The sequence below is a fragment of the Rattus norvegicus genome, chromosome 17, assembly GCF_036323735.1.
Source record: "Rattus norvegicus strain BN/NHsdMcwi chromosome 17, GRCr8, whole genome shotgun sequence".
NCBI lineage: Eukaryota > Metazoa > Chordata > Mammalia > Rodentia > Muridae > Rattus > Rattus norvegicus.
The window spans coordinates 53,415,578-53,433,132 of NC_086035.1; the positions used below are offsets into that span (position 1 = coordinate 53,415,578).

General features: G+C 39.1%; 1 long non-coding RNA gene across 1 annotated transcript in view; it reads right to left on the minus strand.

The window, feature by feature from the left end:
* Positions 1-8,347: 8,347 nt before the first annotated feature.
* Positions 8,348-17,555, minus strand: part of LOC120097752 (uncharacterized) — a 78,672-nt gene continuing 69,464 nt past the window's right edge. The window contains exon 3 of the long non-coding RNA XR_005495456.2: positions 8,348-17,390. This is a non-coding gene — a long non-coding RNA (uncharacterized LOC120097752). The remainder of the gene's footprint in view (positions 17,391-17,555) is intronic.

A 17,555-nucleotide genomic window follows, 5' to 3' on the forward strand; every position in this document is an offset into this window, starting at 1 on the left:
GTCATCATGGCAGGGAATCATGACAGCCATAACAGACATGGTGAGAGGAATAAGAGGTCATCATGGCAGGGAATCATGGCAGCCATAACAGACATGGTGAGAGAGGTATAGGAAGGAGGGAGCTCATATTTTGAATTTCATGCATGAGGGATAGAAAGCAAACTAGAAGCAGTTAAAGACATTTACTACCAAAACCTTTCCCCCATGATGCACTGCAACTAGCAAGTCTATACCACCTACACAAAAATACTGGTGAACATGAATTCAAACGCCCAAGACTATGAAGACAATGTTCATTCAAAGTCAACCACAATATGGAAACACAAAAATCCGATTTATCAAAATCAATCCTGAACCAATTATAAAAAATAAATAATGAAACAAATGAAACTGCTGTAGTTATCATCATACTAGATTATGGGTTAAACTATCTAGGTATAGCAATAAAACACTATGATAACAGCATAAAAGTAGACCCATTGATCAGTGGAATAGAATTGAGTACTGACACACAAGCCCATTCTCCTGCAGCCATCTATAATTTGAGAAAGGAGCCAACACTACCCATCAAAGGAGAGACATTGTCTCCAACAAACTGTGCTGGTCAAACTGAATAACAATATGTAGTATAATGAAACTCGAACCCCACTTCTTACCCTGCACAAAAGCATATTCCAAATGGGCCAGGGACCTCAACACAAGACCAAACACTGAATTTGACAGAGGAAAAAGTAGAGAATACACTTGAACTCATTGGACCCCAGAAGAATTTTCTGAACAGGACTCCAGAAGCACAAGAATAAGACTAACATTTAATAAATAGAACCTCATGAAACTGAGAAGATACTGAACAGTAAATGATGTCATTATTTCAGTGAAGAGTTGCAGACAGAATAAGGAAAAAGCTTTACAGCTATACATCTGGCAAAGGGTTAGTATCTAGTACATCCAAAAGTAAAAATCTAAATACTGAGAAAACAAACAATCCAATTAAAAATGGGGCATGTAGCTAAACAGGGAGTTCTCAAAAGATGAAATACAAATGGCTGAGAAACATTTCTTAAAATGTTCAGCATTCTTAGCCATCAGGAAAATGCAAATTAAAACTACTTTTAGAATTCATCTTACCCCGTTCAGAATGGCTAAGATCCAAAACCAAATGACTACAAATACTGGCATGGATGTGGAGAAAGACATACACTTATTCACTGCGGGTGGGAGTGCAAAAACTAGTGAAGCCACTATGGAAATCAGTCTGGAGGTTCCTCAGAGAACTAGAAATAGACCTGCCACATGATCCAACTATACCACTATTAAGCGTATGCCCAAAGGACTCTTTATGCTATCAAGGAGATATCTCGATCATCTACACTCATTGTTACTCTATTCACAATAACCAGGAAATGAGAACAATTTTCATGCCTACTAACTGATGAATGGATAATGAATATCTGGTATTCAAATGAATTTGTTAGACAATTCCTACCTTAAATTTATTTTTTACAATTTTATAAGTTCTTAAAAATATCATAAATTCTTTGATCATATTCATATTTTTTCCAAACATTTCCCAGATTCACCACCTGATTAATCAAACTGTATACTTTTTAAAAGTCAATCCAATCCAATTTCTGCTGCATGTATACTCCTGGATGTATGATATTACACTAAATAGAGAATACATTTGAGCCATTTGGTCTAGGAAAGGACTTTCTGAACATAATTCTAGTAACATAGGCATTTAATAAATGCCTCCTTCCTATCCTTCTTGCCACCTGTTACTGGCTGTCATGATTCCCTGCCATGATGACCTCTTATTCTTCTGACCCTATACAATAACTTTTCTCTATAGGATGGTTTGGTCATAGTGTTTTATCACAAAATGGACTGGCATTTAGCTATTAAGAAAAATGGAATTATGAAATTTACAGCTTAATAGATGGAACCAGAAATAATTACTTTGATTGAACCTACCCAGACCCAGAAGACACGTGTAGCATTCCTTTTCTCATTTGTGGATGTTACCATTTTATCTTCACATATTTCTGTTTCATTTGGAATGCCCATAGTGCTTTCACCAAAGGGGAGATAAATACCATAGCAGAAGGATTAATTGGGAATAAAGGGACAATAAAGGCTTAAATTGAGATAAAGGATAGGAAAGCTGGGTAGAAGAAATACAGCAAGGAGTAACTAACACTAAAGACATTTTGAAACTGTTGCATGGAAGCCTACTACTATAAAACTTCATAAAATAAATATATACCCATATATATAATCATAGATAGATGTACATATACATATACACATAGTTTTGTTTAAATGACAACCTCTTCTTCACTTGAATGATGGTGTACTTTGTTGTAAGAGGCTTTTTAGTTTCATGAGATTCCATTTATTAAATGCCTACACTACTAGGATCCTGTTCAGAAAGTTCTTTCCTAGACCAAAGGGCTCAAATGTAGTCTCTACTTAGTGCCATATCATACATCCAGAAGTGTACAGAAAGCAGAAATTGGACTGCATTGACTTAAAACAAGTATACAGTTTGATTAATCAGGGGGTGAATCTGGGAAATGTTCGGAAAAAGTGTGAATATCATCAAAACATATATGATATTTTTAAAAACTTATAAAATTGTAAAAATAAATTTAAGGTAGGAATTGTTTAAAAAATTCATTTTTCAATTGGTTGGGCAATATGCATATGTAATATAATTTATAGTATTCAAAATATTTGAAGTAGTATATATTGATCCATGAATATTAAATAATTTATGGAGCTATCAAAAGTATGCATAGTACAAACTGTAGTCATCAGATGAATCTGAAGCTATTTTCATTTTCATGTACGAAATAGAAGACACACACACAAACACACACACACACACACCAAAGACCTTGGCAGCAGAAGGGTTAATAAAATTTTGCTTTGCTGCAGTGTTCTGCATACAAAACATGTACTTGTAGAGCAGCAAGTGTCCACAATATACTGAATCATCTGTAACTCATGCAAATTTCCAAATACAGCTATAAATGACATCAGGTAGCATTTATATTAATCTGTTTTAATTAAGGGAATACTTTTCAAGCACTTGAGAGTGAAACAATGTAATAATGCTTTCCACTTTAGTTATAACTTCAGAAGTCTCATAGTTCTCTTATCCTTAAACTGTACATCAAACACTTTGAATCTATTCACAGTGTCTGTTCCTGTACTTGGCATTCAAGAAACTCATGCTGTATGGGTTTGTCACAGCAGTAAGGCTGGCAATCTTGGAGATTATATATCAGAAGGTGAGGTTTCACAACTTAAGTAGCTCTGTCTATTCAACTAAATTAGTATCAGCACAGTTTTTATTTAGACAGCCCATTTCTTCTGTAAGTAGAGTAGTTTCGTTCTGACTCTACAATATGAGGTTTATTTTAAATTAAATAAAAAGCTTCTGTAATGCAAAGGACACTGTCAATAGGACAAAACAGCAATCCACAGAATCAGATAACCCTATTAAAAGTGGGGTACAGAGCTAAACAAAGAATTCTCAACTGAGGAATCTAGAATGGATGAAAAGCACCTAAAGAAATGTTCAACGTCTTTAGTCTTCAGGGAAATGCAAATCAAAACCACCCTGAGATTCCACCTCACACCAGTCAGAATGGCTAAGATCAAAACTTCAGGTGACAGCAGATGCTGGCGAGGATGTGGAGAAAGAGGAACACTCCTCTATATGCCAATTACTTATATTAATTATGTAACACTACTAATTTTGGCATAGACATAGTAACTAAGGAGGCTTTTCATGAATGAAGTTTGAAAAGCATTGAATGCTACTCATCAAAGTTTTAAAATAGGATATTTTTGTAAGTCACATAAAATATGGTGCATGTTTGTAAGTATATGAATAAAATCTTACATATGCATATGTACACATAAATGAAACATTATTAATTTAAATGTGTATAGTAATGAGGTGTGTGTAGGTGGGTGCTTGTGTCTGTGTGTCTGTATGTCTGTATGTATATTTGGTATTTGCCTTTGTGCATGTGTGTGCATAAGTAAATGTGGGTCTACTAGCAAACACTGGTATGTATAGAAGCTGATAACCTTGAAATGGTTGTCTCTGTCTCCAACTGTTTTTTGTCTACCCTTCTTCCAAGAATGGAGTGAAAATAAGACATTGTGAAAACAAAGGTATTTGTGACTTTGGAATAGCCATTTCCATAGGAGAGTAGGACCTAAGAACCTGAGTGACACGAAGCCAACTGAAAGGTTAGTAGTGTTGAGGCTGCACATCCTCAGCAGGCATTACTAAGAAGTTCCAGGCATTACAGTCCTAGGATCCCAGAGGGCTTCAGCATGCCAGCCAAGAACAATCCCTTAAGAGAAAATCATAGGCCCCTGGTGGCTAAGGCAGGCACGACTTATCTCCCTGGAAGCTGGACTAAAGAAATCCCTGCCTGGCGCAGAAACTTCAGCTGCAGGATGCTCCAACTCATGAGTCTTGCTACTGGACCTTTCACAAAGATATTTTATCCTTAAGTAGAGCGTGGGTGATGCCTCAAGTATGCTGCCGTTTATTGACAAACTATCTTGGCTTTGATTGGTTGGATGTTGGCATACAATAAGGTAAAGCTTAAGACCAGCCAAGGAGCACTGTCAAACCAGATGTTTCTCGTTCTTATGGTGATTTTTAAAGGCTTCTTTCTAACTTATGTTTCAGATTTCATCTTATTCTAGGCTCAGGTATCAAAAGCTGTAGATTTCATGTAAGCTCTGGAAAGAGTGTTCCTTTTGTAGCTCCTGCTGCTGCTTTGACAGCTGGCAAATGTTGTTCTTTGTCTTGAGGTTGAATATCCTTCCCAACACAGAGCCCAGAAACAGGCAGGACACTCGCCATAGGGTATCACTTCTATTCCTATATCACTGGGATGTCAGCCATTTAGACATCCTAAGCCTTACTTGACCTTTTGCTTTCTTCCCTCTTATTTGTTCTAAAGCTATTTCACTCCAGTCATCATCACATAACTACCTTCCTTTCTCTATCTCTTTGTCTACTGTCTCCTTGTCTTACAAGGAGACTAATAGGTTCCATACCTGCATCAATCCTGACTGGCTTTATGTTAATATTTTAACATAATTACATTAATAAGGATTCCTTTACAAATAAGCACACCACCACAACTTTAAGAGTTAGTGCTTCAGCACAATGCTGGGGGTGGGGCTGGGGGTGGGGGTGGGGGTGGGGCAGGAAACAGTTCCACTCATTCCATGTACTTTCAAGCAATAAGCTTGGTATAGAGACAGTTTCCAATTGATAAACAGTGTTCTGGGGTCTGTTGTATTTATTTAATTACACAACATCTACTTTTAAATAAATTTCCAGTTACTAGATCAAACGTGGGAATAAAGAGAAAAACCAAGTTCAGAAACATAAAAACAGTATGATTTTTCTGATTTCTTAATAAGTACATCAGAGAAGATTAACTCCATCATTTGCTTATAGCACCTCTAAGGAATAGATTCACACTCCCAGGTGTTGCTTGATCATAATCAGTTAAGTCCTTATTTGAATAAAATTAATTTGGAATATTAGTAAAGTCATGGAAGGCATTTGTTTTGGTAATAATATAATAGAAATTCCATTAGAATAGCAGTATAATAACAGTGGTAGTAGAATAATAATTGTAACATTATTAGAATTCCACTACGAAGGCACCATTTAATGGTTGGATGGATGGGGAAAATAAAGAATTAAGTGAATAGTAGTTTCAGCACTGAATATGTGTTGGTAATATGTAACATAAAAATATATCCAAAACATAAAATGTGAAGGGGGAATTGAAGTATGTGTCTAAAACATTTTATGTATTAAAAAGATACTTCATTCTGGTTTCTGCCTGCGCCCTGAGCTGACCCTGGGCCACAGAACTCTGTACCGAGATCCTATGGAGAGAGAGCTGGATATTTAGAGGTGTGGACAATCCCGAGAGCACCACTTCTGCTCACATTTCTGGTCCAAGAGGAATCTATCTGGAGTCCTCTGGACACAGAAACCTAGGAGCAGTCTGGGACAGGATCCTTCCAGTTTCTGCATGTGAGCAGAGCTGATCCTGTGCCACAGCTATCTATCTATACCAATCCTTCTGGGAGAAAGCCAGTCTCCAGGAGTGCTGACACACAGGCTTACAGGAGAGTCAAGCCACTGTCAGAAACAGCAAGACCAGCTAACACCAGAGATAAGCAGATGGCAAGAGGCAAGGGCAAGAACCTAAACAACAGAAAGCAAGGCCATCAGAACCCAGTTCCCCCAGCACAGCACACCCTAGATACCCCAGTACACCAGGAAAGCAAGACTTGGATTTAAGATCACAACTCATGATGATGATAGAGGACTTTAAGATTGACATAAATAACAGCTTAAAGAAAAACAGGACATCGCAGGTAAACAAGTAGAAGTCCTTAAAGAGGAAACAGAAAAAATCTCTTGAAGAATTACAGAAAAACACAAACCATTAAAGAAATTGAACAAAACCATCCAGAATCTAAAAATGGAAATAGAAACAATAAAGAAATCACAAAAGGAGACAACACTGGAGATAGAAACCTAGGAAAGAGATCAGGAGTCCTAGATGCAAACTTTACCAACAGAATACAAGAGTTAGAAGAGAGAATATCAAGGGCAGAAGACACCATAGAAAACATAGACACAACTGTTAAAGAAAATTCAAAAATGAAAAAAAGCTCCTATCCCAAAACAGCCAGGAAATCCAGGACATTGAGAGAACACAAATGTCAGCACAGGCTACTATTCCAGCAAAACTCTCAATTAACATAAATTGGAAAAAACCAAGATATTCCATGACAAAACCAAATTTATACAATATCTTTCCACAAATCCAGCCCCATAAAGATAATAGATGGAAAACTCCAACACAAAGAGGGAAACTACACGCTAGAAATGCACAAATGTAATCTGCTTGCAACAAACTCAAAGAGCCACACATTCATAATTCCACCTCTAACAACAAAAATAATGGGAAAAAATCACTATTACTTAATATCTCTTAACATCAATGTATTCGATTCCCCAATATAAAGACATAGACTAACAGACTGGATGCATAAAAAGGACCCAACATCTTGCTGCAGACAGGAAACCTCAGTGACAAAGACAGACACTACCTTAGAGTAAAAGGCTGGAAAAAATTTTTTCAAGGAAATGGTCCCAAGAAGCAAGCTGAACTGGCCATTCTAATATCGAATAAAATCTACTTTCAACAAAAAGTTATCAAACAAGATAAAAACGGACACTTTTTATTCATCAAAGGAAAAATCCACCAAGATGAACTCTCAACCCTGCATATGTGGGAGAGGATGGCCTTGTTGGTCACCAATGCAAGAAGAAACCCTTGTTCCTGCCAAGGTTCGATGCCCCAGTGTAAGGAAATATCAGGTTGTGGAGGCAGGAAGTGATGGCTGGGTGGTTGGGGGAATACCCTTACAGAAGAAGGAGGAGGGGGCATGGGGTAGGATCTTATAGATGGGAAACCAGAAAAGGAGATTACATTTGAAATGTAAATTAAAAATCTAATTAAAATACTTCATAAAGATAATTAGAATATTTAAGGTAATAGATATTTTTATCTGAACAATTAAATATTCTCGTAAGATATTTTAAGTTTTAATGACCATAAGCAATTTTGTTTGCTCTGAAGAGAGGGTGGGATTGGAGGAATCAGCTGCTAGCTCCTGCTAGTGTCCACCTGATTCAGAAAATAAAAATCACATTTTATCCTTTTCATCTCAGATGCCCATATTACACCAAAGTTACCATTTTAAAAATGGTTCTGTTTCTATAAATAGATGGAAGAAATTGAATTATTACAAAATCTATAATTTCAAGCTTAGCACTTAGCTTTTGGAAAAGACACCAATTGTACAGCAGTTGAATGCTAGGAAATTCTGGAAAAAAGGCATATGGTGTTGTGTCAAATGCTAAAGAACTAAAGATTCCATTCCTACAGACAACTCTGAGTGCCAAAAAGCAGCATCTTTATCTTTGAACAGAATGGGCATCAATTGAAAAGGAATGCTGTGGAGCTGGGTTTCAGAGAGACTGTAGGAGAGTTCAGTAAGGGACAGCTCCAGAGAGTCCTTCTCACACAATGGAAATTGTGGAAATTCATTGCACACATCCATTACAAACAGGAAAAAAGGTGGGGACAGAAAGTCATATGATCAGAAATGTGCCTTAAAATATAGAACAACAGCTAGCTACTACCCTACCACCACCACCACCACCACCACCACCACCACCACCACCAACAACAACAACAACAACAACAACAACAACACTATTTATTGAGTGTGGTGTACTCTCCCATCTTACCTAGCCTTAATCAATTAAGACTGGATGTTCAAAAAGTTTCCAGATGAGAATGCAAGAAAATGCAACACCATTCATAGAGTAGCTAGTTCTGCAGAAAATCCCATGCTGGATGAAAATTCAGACTGGAGAATTGCTCTCAAGGTAGGGCTTTAACAGAAAGAGATATAAATTCTGCTTTGTGCATCAGATTAGATTTCAGACCCAGCTTCTCCTACAGAGGCTTTCAGTGTCATATGACCAGCAAGCCTATCAATGGCCAACATTTACTTATTGCTTAATATGCATTGTGTTTTGCTACAGATGATGCTGTTATCAACACAAATACCTAATCAGTAAGTGACTCCAGGATTCAGAGTTTGACTCTGGATCTATTTCTTCTATTCAGCATGATCCTTCTATAGTCAAAACAGAAATCACAGGCTATGTGACCTCTAGCTGATATGTAGCTTTGTGACTTAGTTAAAATGAGGATAGGATTGGAAAGGTGCCTCAAAGGGTAAAGGGCTTGCCACATAAGTGTAAGAAGCTAAATTCACATTCCCAGACTTTCTGTAAAACACACACAGGAAGTAGCCTGCATCTGTAATTCCATTGCCTTTAATGCAAGATGGGAAGAGAAAAGAGAAGAATTCATGGAACCACACAGGCCAGCTAGCCTGGTATGTGCAATGCAAAGGCAAACAAGGAGGCAAACAAGCAAGGAGAACTTGCTACCAACAAGAGGAAGGGAAGGATTAACATTCTAGGTCATCTCTGACCTTCACACACTTGCTAAGTAAGTATGGAAATGTGCTCCACACCACACATATGCAGAAATCACATACATATTACATATATGCACACATTAAACATGTAAGGATGGATAGTTGTTTCAAATAAGATTATCTACCCCTCACTCTTTGGGGATTAGATCTGTCTCACAGTGATTCCTGGAGCTATGTTACGTTATCTTTCTCATGAATCATTCTTTTCAGTTTACCGCACCATACATATCTGGTTCAGGATACTTTGTGCCACTGAAGCTTATAATGATTTCATTAGCTATAAAAAATTTTCTCTGAGAACCATTATTGCTGCTCATCACAGGAACCCTCTCTACCTATCTGCTCTCCACACTCCATGACATTGTCTATTTTATCTCACCACTGACAGCCTTCCAGGTCTTGAGAACATCTCACATATATTGACCAAGAGAACTCTCGGTGTTTCTACCAGGCAGGCCTACAGGCAGGTCCATGTTCCTTCTGCCTCTGTCTTCCATAAACTCTTCAGCGTCCATGGTACTGTCAGCTGGAGCCCAAGAAGCTACCATCGGCTGACAGCAATGTCACCCACACTCATCCTCAGGGAGTCTACCAGCACCTGGGTTAACATACCCCTTCACTGGACCTAGGACATCTCTCCATAGGCCTTGGGCTAAGTTCATGCTACAGAGATGGAGAAAACAGCTCACTTTCTAGGCCACAGTCCTGGCTAAACTAATATGAGGAATGCCTAGAGCCAACTAGCAAGTCTCAACTGGGCCTTCAAATCTTGACACTTAGAATTTTAGAATTGAAGCTCCATACCATGGGGTTCTAGCCCTGTTCCCAACCCTGGAATGTGGCCACCCACACTGAGAAATACCCAGCCAACTGATTCAATACTGAGGAGGTCAGCTGATGATGTGCACCCTGCTACATGCTGATAGAAGATCACAGGTTACGGTAACATTGCTTCCCAGGACGCGCGCCCCAGTTTATTCCCTACCCAAATGTTTGTTGTGCGACAGGCATGTGCTTTGCCTCAAGTTGCTGTGTTAGGGAAGGAATTCGCTTCCATCTGGTTTAGACAAGCTAAATGATTTGAAATGTCTTTTCTCAAATTCCCAGCCCTCTCCCCACTTCTGTCTCTATCTATTTTCTGAGAATTACCAATTCTCTACTTCCTATAACATTGTCCAGAGAGCCTGCTTTCTCTGTGTGTGGCCGGATGGTGTCCCACACTGTTGTTGACTGGGCTGTGGTTTATGTACTCTGTCATTTTAGCAATGTTGGCTTCTTGGCAAGGAAGGCTTTGCATATCCTCCACTTCTGATTAGGGAAGTCCACACTGAATACCTGGGAGTCTTCTAAATATCAATGTCTCTATCTATCTATCTGTTTCTCCTCTGTCCCTCCTCTCCTCCCATTTTCTCTTTTTTTATTTCTCTTTTTCTTTTTCCCCTGCTCCCTTCCCCTTTCCTCAATGCCTTCTTTCCTCCTTCTCTTCCCTTCTTCCTTCTTCATTTTTATATTTTCTTTTTATATTCATGAAAGAGTTTTGCTGTAATGAACTCCAACATTAGTTCCTCAAAAGGCTATTTAGATATAGGAAATTTAATATGCAAATGTAATGGCTTTGATAATTCCTAACCAGGTTATCTGTGGCTGCTTTTTATTTTCTTTTGTTTTATATTTTCTTTTATTTTATCGTTCAGATCAAATGTGTGAAATGGGGCAGGGAGGTAGAGTCCAGGTAGGTTGAGACAGCTTGGCGGCAGAGAAGGAGTAATGCAAAGAACACAACAGCATAACAACAGGAACATGAAGTAGCTGGTCACATTCTACTTAAAGTCAAGAGGCAGCAGTGAGTGGATAGGAAATAGAGCTAGGGTACCAAACCTCAAGAAACACTCCCTAGGAACTCACTTCCTTCTGAAAGCCTCTTTCTCTTACAGGTTCTACAACCTTCCAAACAGTTCCAACAGCCTGCAGAGGACATTTCATGTTCAAATCTCAGCACCAGCTGTCCCCTGTTATGCTCACTACGCAATGAATAGGCAACCTACTGTGTGCCTTTTTAAATAAACCTACAACTTCCTGGAAATCTTTATCTATGCCTGCCTTGCCACAATTGACAGGGTTTTGGGGGTTCATTCCACTTAAGAGCTTATTCACTCCTCATCTATCTCTCTACTATTGCTTCCTCCTGAGCTCTCTAGCTTGGCCAACCCAGAGAGTTCAGTAGAATTCTCCTGGCTATTGGTTTCTTCTGGATTATCCTCTTTTCTGCCCTTTGTTTTTTTTCCATTCCTCTAGAACAAGAAATGTGCTCCTTCAGCAATGTACAGCAGTTCTGGTGAGCTGCATGTCCTGACTTGCAGAAAGAACATATATAACTCTGGAGAGTGGTACCAGTACAGATTGTAACCATTGAAGGGTGGGTGCTCTGGTTGAGGACTTGACATAATGAGAAGGCCAAATCCTGTCTCAGAAATTCTTCGATGGGAGGAATATCAGACCTTGGTGACCAGGCAAACCATTGTTTTCCCACTTTCTCCCCAGCCTGAATCCCCAAACCCAACAAACATTATACTTTCTCTGCTGCAATTACTTCTCAGGAACAGGCAAAAGGGACCAGAGGGAGCCAAGGTTCCACTTTGTAGGCTAGTGTTCTAGATGGCTCTCCTGAGAGAGGTTATTCTTTCATTCCAAGACACCCAATGTTCCCCGCTGCAATTACGGTTAGAAGACCATAAGGAGTGGTTTCAAAGTAGTCACCCATCCTAAAATAATTAAAAATAAAAATAAAAGTTACATCTGGTTATTCTAATGGGAGGGGCAGCCTACAATGCCCACTTCTCCCCAGTCTCCAGAATTCTAGATATGTTCAGCAACTGACACTTTCTCCTCTGGAGGAGAGGTTCTAAAAAACAGTGACCTCCTACGCTTAAAAGGAGGTCTGGTCTCATTTTGATTCAAATTCTGACTGAGACTGTGACTCTCACCTAGTGAACGCTGATCCCCACGTTCATTCTCAACAACGCTTCTCATCCTAAAGAGTAAAGTGTGTTCAGTCAGAGCAGGCTGATCTACAGACCAACTTTGTGCAATATGCTTGATTTTTCCAAAGTAAGCATTACATTTAAAACCAACGTAGGGATTGCATTGCTTATACTGCTAACATTTACTGTATTACTTGTTTTGTTTCCCTTTAATACGTATTAAATTTGTGAAAAATTAAATAAAACTATCTCAAATCTGGTACACTAATTTCTCGCGCACTCTGCACTCTGCTCTGCCACACAGTAATCTGAATACTGATTTCTGCCAGCTGCTTCCACCAACCTTCAGCACTCATGGGGTCAGCACGCAGACACATTTTATCCATGGCTATATCTTAGTTCCCTGAACAATTTTTAAAACATAATTTATGGTCTATTTGTTGAATGCATTAAAAAATAAACAAATGATATCATAATTTCACTACAGAAGAAATGGTTGTTTAACAGAAACCACATCAAAAAATTTGAAAGTTGACTATTGATGGATGCAGGGGGACATTTTCTGTTATGGAGAACTGCAGATGTTTAACAAAAACATGAAGCCGCCAACATGTGGTTATCGGACCCAGTTCGTGGCCAGGAAGGAACTTGCCTGGCACTGGGTTTTGTTACAGTGTATATAAAACTGAGTCCAATCATAATCTTGGATCTGTAATTAAGCCTTTGATTTAATCTCTATAGACTTCATTTCCTCTCTAAGGAAAATGAAAAGCAATAATGTTAACTGGTCTTTCATGTAGAAACTTTTTTTTTTGGTGTTGTTGGAAAGGCAAACGGAAACAAAGAACAAATTTGTGGAGGAAACTCACTACCCCTTCCAAATGAAGAGGCTGGGAATCAGTTTGTTCAGTGCACTGGCCTCCGTCCTGCTCCTCCAACATGTCTATGGGAGTTTGCCTCAGGTCCTTTGCACATACAGTCTCTTTAGCCTGAAAAGCTCTTAAGTAGCATTCCTGCTTTCCTTTTAATTTATTCTCAGTTATATTTGGGCCTCACCCCACTCGCTGAAAAGAGGAAGACTTGTCCTTTCCCTTTCCCCACTAGACTTAGAATAGGACAGCTCTTCTAGCTATCCTACGTCTGCAATGCACGTCTTCCTCCACTGCTTGTGCTTCCTTTCTTTCCTTCTTTCTTTCTTTCTTTCTTTCTTTCTTTCTTTCTTTCTTTCTTTCTTTCTTTCTTCCTTCCTTCCTTCCTTCCTTTCTCTCTCTCTTTCTTTCCTTCTTTCTTTCTTTCTTTCTTTCTTTCTTTCTTTCTCTCTCTCTCTCTCTCTCTCTCTCTTTCTTTCTTTCTATTTGTACATTTACAAATAGACTTAAATTTGGCACTGGATTTATACAATACAACTAGGAAAATGCTGAACAACGGACTTTTTCTTTTCTCCTGTATCTTTTTCCTTTCCTCTTCCCTTCCTTCCCCTCCTCTCTTCTACCCTTTTCTCTCTTGTGACTCCTCTTTTCCTGGGAGTCAGTTACTGCATGAAGACTTGCAGAAATACTGTTGGTTTGGCCCTGTAGGAATTTGTCTAGATTTTGTAGTTTACACATGGGCGAGCCTACAGATTTTCTGACGTTCTGTGCTGGAATAAATGGGCTTGTCTAAGTTTACCTAAGGGAAAGAGAAGTATTTGAGGACAAACAAAAGGCAGAAGGAAACCTAGATAAAATGGATGCTACACAAACATTGAACTCTATGGAAAAGTGTGCTGAAATCATTTTGAGTAGGGTAACAGCTTCAAAGCATAGAAAGCCTCTGCCCATCAGTTATGAGCAGCCCTTGCAATGCACGACTCTTACTCTTGGTAAAAAATTAAAATTGCATCTAAGAGCAAAAGGGGAAATGCCCAGGGTGTCTTGGACTCTCCTTGACAACTCTGCAGTTTCTGTCCAGGGCTAGGATATAGAATGCTTTACGAGCGAGGAGGCAGATAGGAAGACTGACATCAGAGCTTCTCATCTCTCTTGTGAGCTACTCAAGGTCTGTGACCCTCTCTCCATGGAAGATAAGCATCTTCAAGGTTGAAATCACTGGAAAGCTGTCATGTTCCTTAACTACATTTCCACTATTGCCCCTACTCACATGGACTTTCGCAGCCTCCTCAGAGAAGAGGGTGCTGCTTTCCAGCAGGGCTTGTCATAAGAGCCAAGGCTTTGGCAGAGGAAGCAGCCCGTTCTGGCTCTGCTCGAAGGGCTCTGACTGCTCTGCATCCTTACCCTCTTGGCCTCACTGTGGCTTCCTAAAATGGCTTGTTACTACACTTTCCAGACCTTAGGCCTGGTATGAACATTTCTTTTCAACTAACAACCTCTCCTTTTTCAAGATCCATCTCTAATGTACACTCCACTTGGAAATCTTCCCTGGTTCTCAGTACTTTGAGGATCAAAGAGAATGTTTCCCATTCTTAAAACATTTACAGTGTATTTATGAATGCCAAAAGCACAAGGAGGGAATAAACAATGTAAGGAAATGCATTTATAGTGTGTGGCACTCACCCGGCACACCCAGAACCCTGCTCTCCATTGGGAACATGCTCAGCTACATGAACTGGGAAGATGCCTCCAGTTTTCCTGTGATATTGCATCATGAATATTAATTGGAATCCAAATAATACAATTCAATATTATAAAGGGGTTACATTTTTAAAAAATTTCCTCCCTTGGTCCTGCTACTACTGAACCCCCAGTGAACATAATTGTTGGGGGGAGGGCAGCAATGGGGGGAGGATGGGGAGGGGAACACACATGTAGAAGGGGAGGGGGAGGGGTTAGGGGGATGTTGGCCTGGAAACCGGGAAAGGGAATAACATTCGAAATGTAAATAAGAAATACTCAAGTTAATAAAAAAAAAGTGAAAAAAATTTCCTAATCATACTCCACCAAGGATAGGTAAACTCTCAGAACTGAACACATCTTGTTAGTATCCCTGTGTGTGTGTGCTTACATGTTTGCGTGCTCACGTGTGTGTGTGTGTGTGTGTGTGTAGGAGAAATTTCATAAACACATCAAGTTTGTCTGTTATATAATTGAATTCCATTATATAAATGCATTTTGAGAGCTATTTTTTAACTTGATAGACTACCTTGGCAACTTTTTGTCAGTAGTTGGTGCAAAGCGTTAAATAACGAGTCATACTTTGTTTCAGAACAAAATGTTAGCTAATATTTGGGCTCTTCATACAAAGTAGCAAAAGACAGACTCAGATTTGGTAGTACATGTTTAAGAATCCTTCTGGAAAGAATTCTGGAAGTGTAATTTTTCAATCAAAATGTTGGCACATATAAGATTTGGTGAAGTATTGTCACAGTGCTATCTAAATAGGGTGCCCCAAATTGCATTCCCACTATCAATGTATAAGAGAGTGGCATTCTTCCCAACATTGCTACAATCAATAGACATTTTTGGCATTTTACAGCAGGAGAATGAATTTTAAGTAACTCAGCTGCTGTGCGTTTTAGCTTTAAATGAAATACTTCAGAGTGTTAAGTGTGAGTGTGCATTTGTAGGCTCGATGGTTTACAATTTCTGTGAAAATGAAGTTGGCTGTCTTTTTTTTTTCTTTTTGGATTTAACTGGCCTTTCAACTCTTCAGATAGAGCCTGGCAGGCCAAGGTTATCAGTGAGGAGTTTGTTGGATCTGTGACTTTCTGACACAATGACCGTGCCTGTAAGCTCGCCCTTCAGAAGAAGCAGAAGCCCCTAGAATTTGAAGGCTACTGAGTTTCACTATCATCCAAGGTCACAAGAAGAGCAATCGCAGCAGGCTGACGGGGCTTCTGGCTTTCCCTTCATCTGGCATATTTAGTCTAGAGGATGGGGTCTGAACAGACAGTGGTGTTTCCATTCCCTTGAGAAAACTCAATTATCAGGACCAGAGCTGATTAAGTGTAGAAGGCAGGGGTTTGAGGGCAGGATAACACAGCACATGCAGCCATTTGCCATAGAAGCGAAGGTCAAGTGCCAACGATAAACTCTGCAATCACCATTGCAGAAGCACTGAAGGCCTTGTTTGGAAACAGATCTATGTGACATCCCCTGATAGCATGTACTCATTCTACAGATTCTGTCAATCTGAATAAAATGCTTAGGATTTACAGATGCCCAAGTTGGAAATAGACATATGGGACCGACCCAGGCAGAGCAGTCATGCTCAGGTAAACACACACTGAAGGAATCCTAAAACTGACCGCATTCCGGTGTTCCATAAACAATCTATACACACAATAAAGTGCTTGGCTTATGAAAGTAGTTTCAAGTCTGTTTTTAAAAATTATCTTTAGTTTTTTCAAAGATGCTTTTTATTATGAGATAAAAAGAGAAACCATTAGATACTCACCTTACATTTACCTCTTCCTTGGACTTTTATGTGTGTATATGAAGCTTTGCCTGCAGTAGCCATCCCTCCAGTTCCAATTTTAACTTCTTTCTAAGAACAGTGTAGTGAATGTGCACCATGTGGGGAATTATGAAGTGTCCCTCCGAGATGATTTATAAACCCAGATTGACAACAGTATCATTTTTTTTCTAATGAGAAAAATGTACATATATGTTATGGCATGGATTCTGCTCTTAATCAACAAAGGCAACGCACCTTTAAGAAGGAGCATAAGAACATAATATCCATCCTATCTACACTTGTTCGAACTGTTGGTTATCACTCTCTATGAAAGCAGATTCAACATGTGCTACTGAAATGGTGTGGTGGGGTGGAGGGAGCATAGTCACACAGTTAATGCAGCTAGAAATTGGAAACTATCTCTTTTATATTTTTGCGTTGCTTTTTGTTTTGTTGAGAGATTGTTTATGGGCACTCAGAAGCATAGGACTTCAACATTGTTTAACTGCACATCTTTCTTTGCGTAGAGTTGAGGCCTCAAGGGCTCCTGTCCACTTTAGCACTTCTATTGCTGTTTCTCTTGTTCTGCTCATGTTTAGGCGGTCATGTTGGCGAGATTTTAGGGCTTCTGTAATCACTAGGAGACAGGGTCACTGCAGACACCATGATCCTCTAGCTCTCCAATCTTTTTGCCCTCATCTCATGAAATTGTTCCCGGGTCTTAGTTACAGAAGTTGTTTTGTAGAGGTATCCATTGGGACTGGGCTCCACAACCCTGCATTTTGATTAGTGGATGCCTTCTGTAATGGTCTCTATCTGTTGCTAAAAGAAGTTTCCTTGATGAGGGGTGAAGACTACACTTACCTGCGGATATAAGGACAAATATTTAGAATGGTGTTAAGGATTAAGGAAACACAAATTAGTTAACCAATACCAAGTGAATAGCCCCCAAAATATACAGAACATACAAATATTAAACAGACTGACAAGCATGTATTTATGTATTAAAGAATATATGTATATCCATAC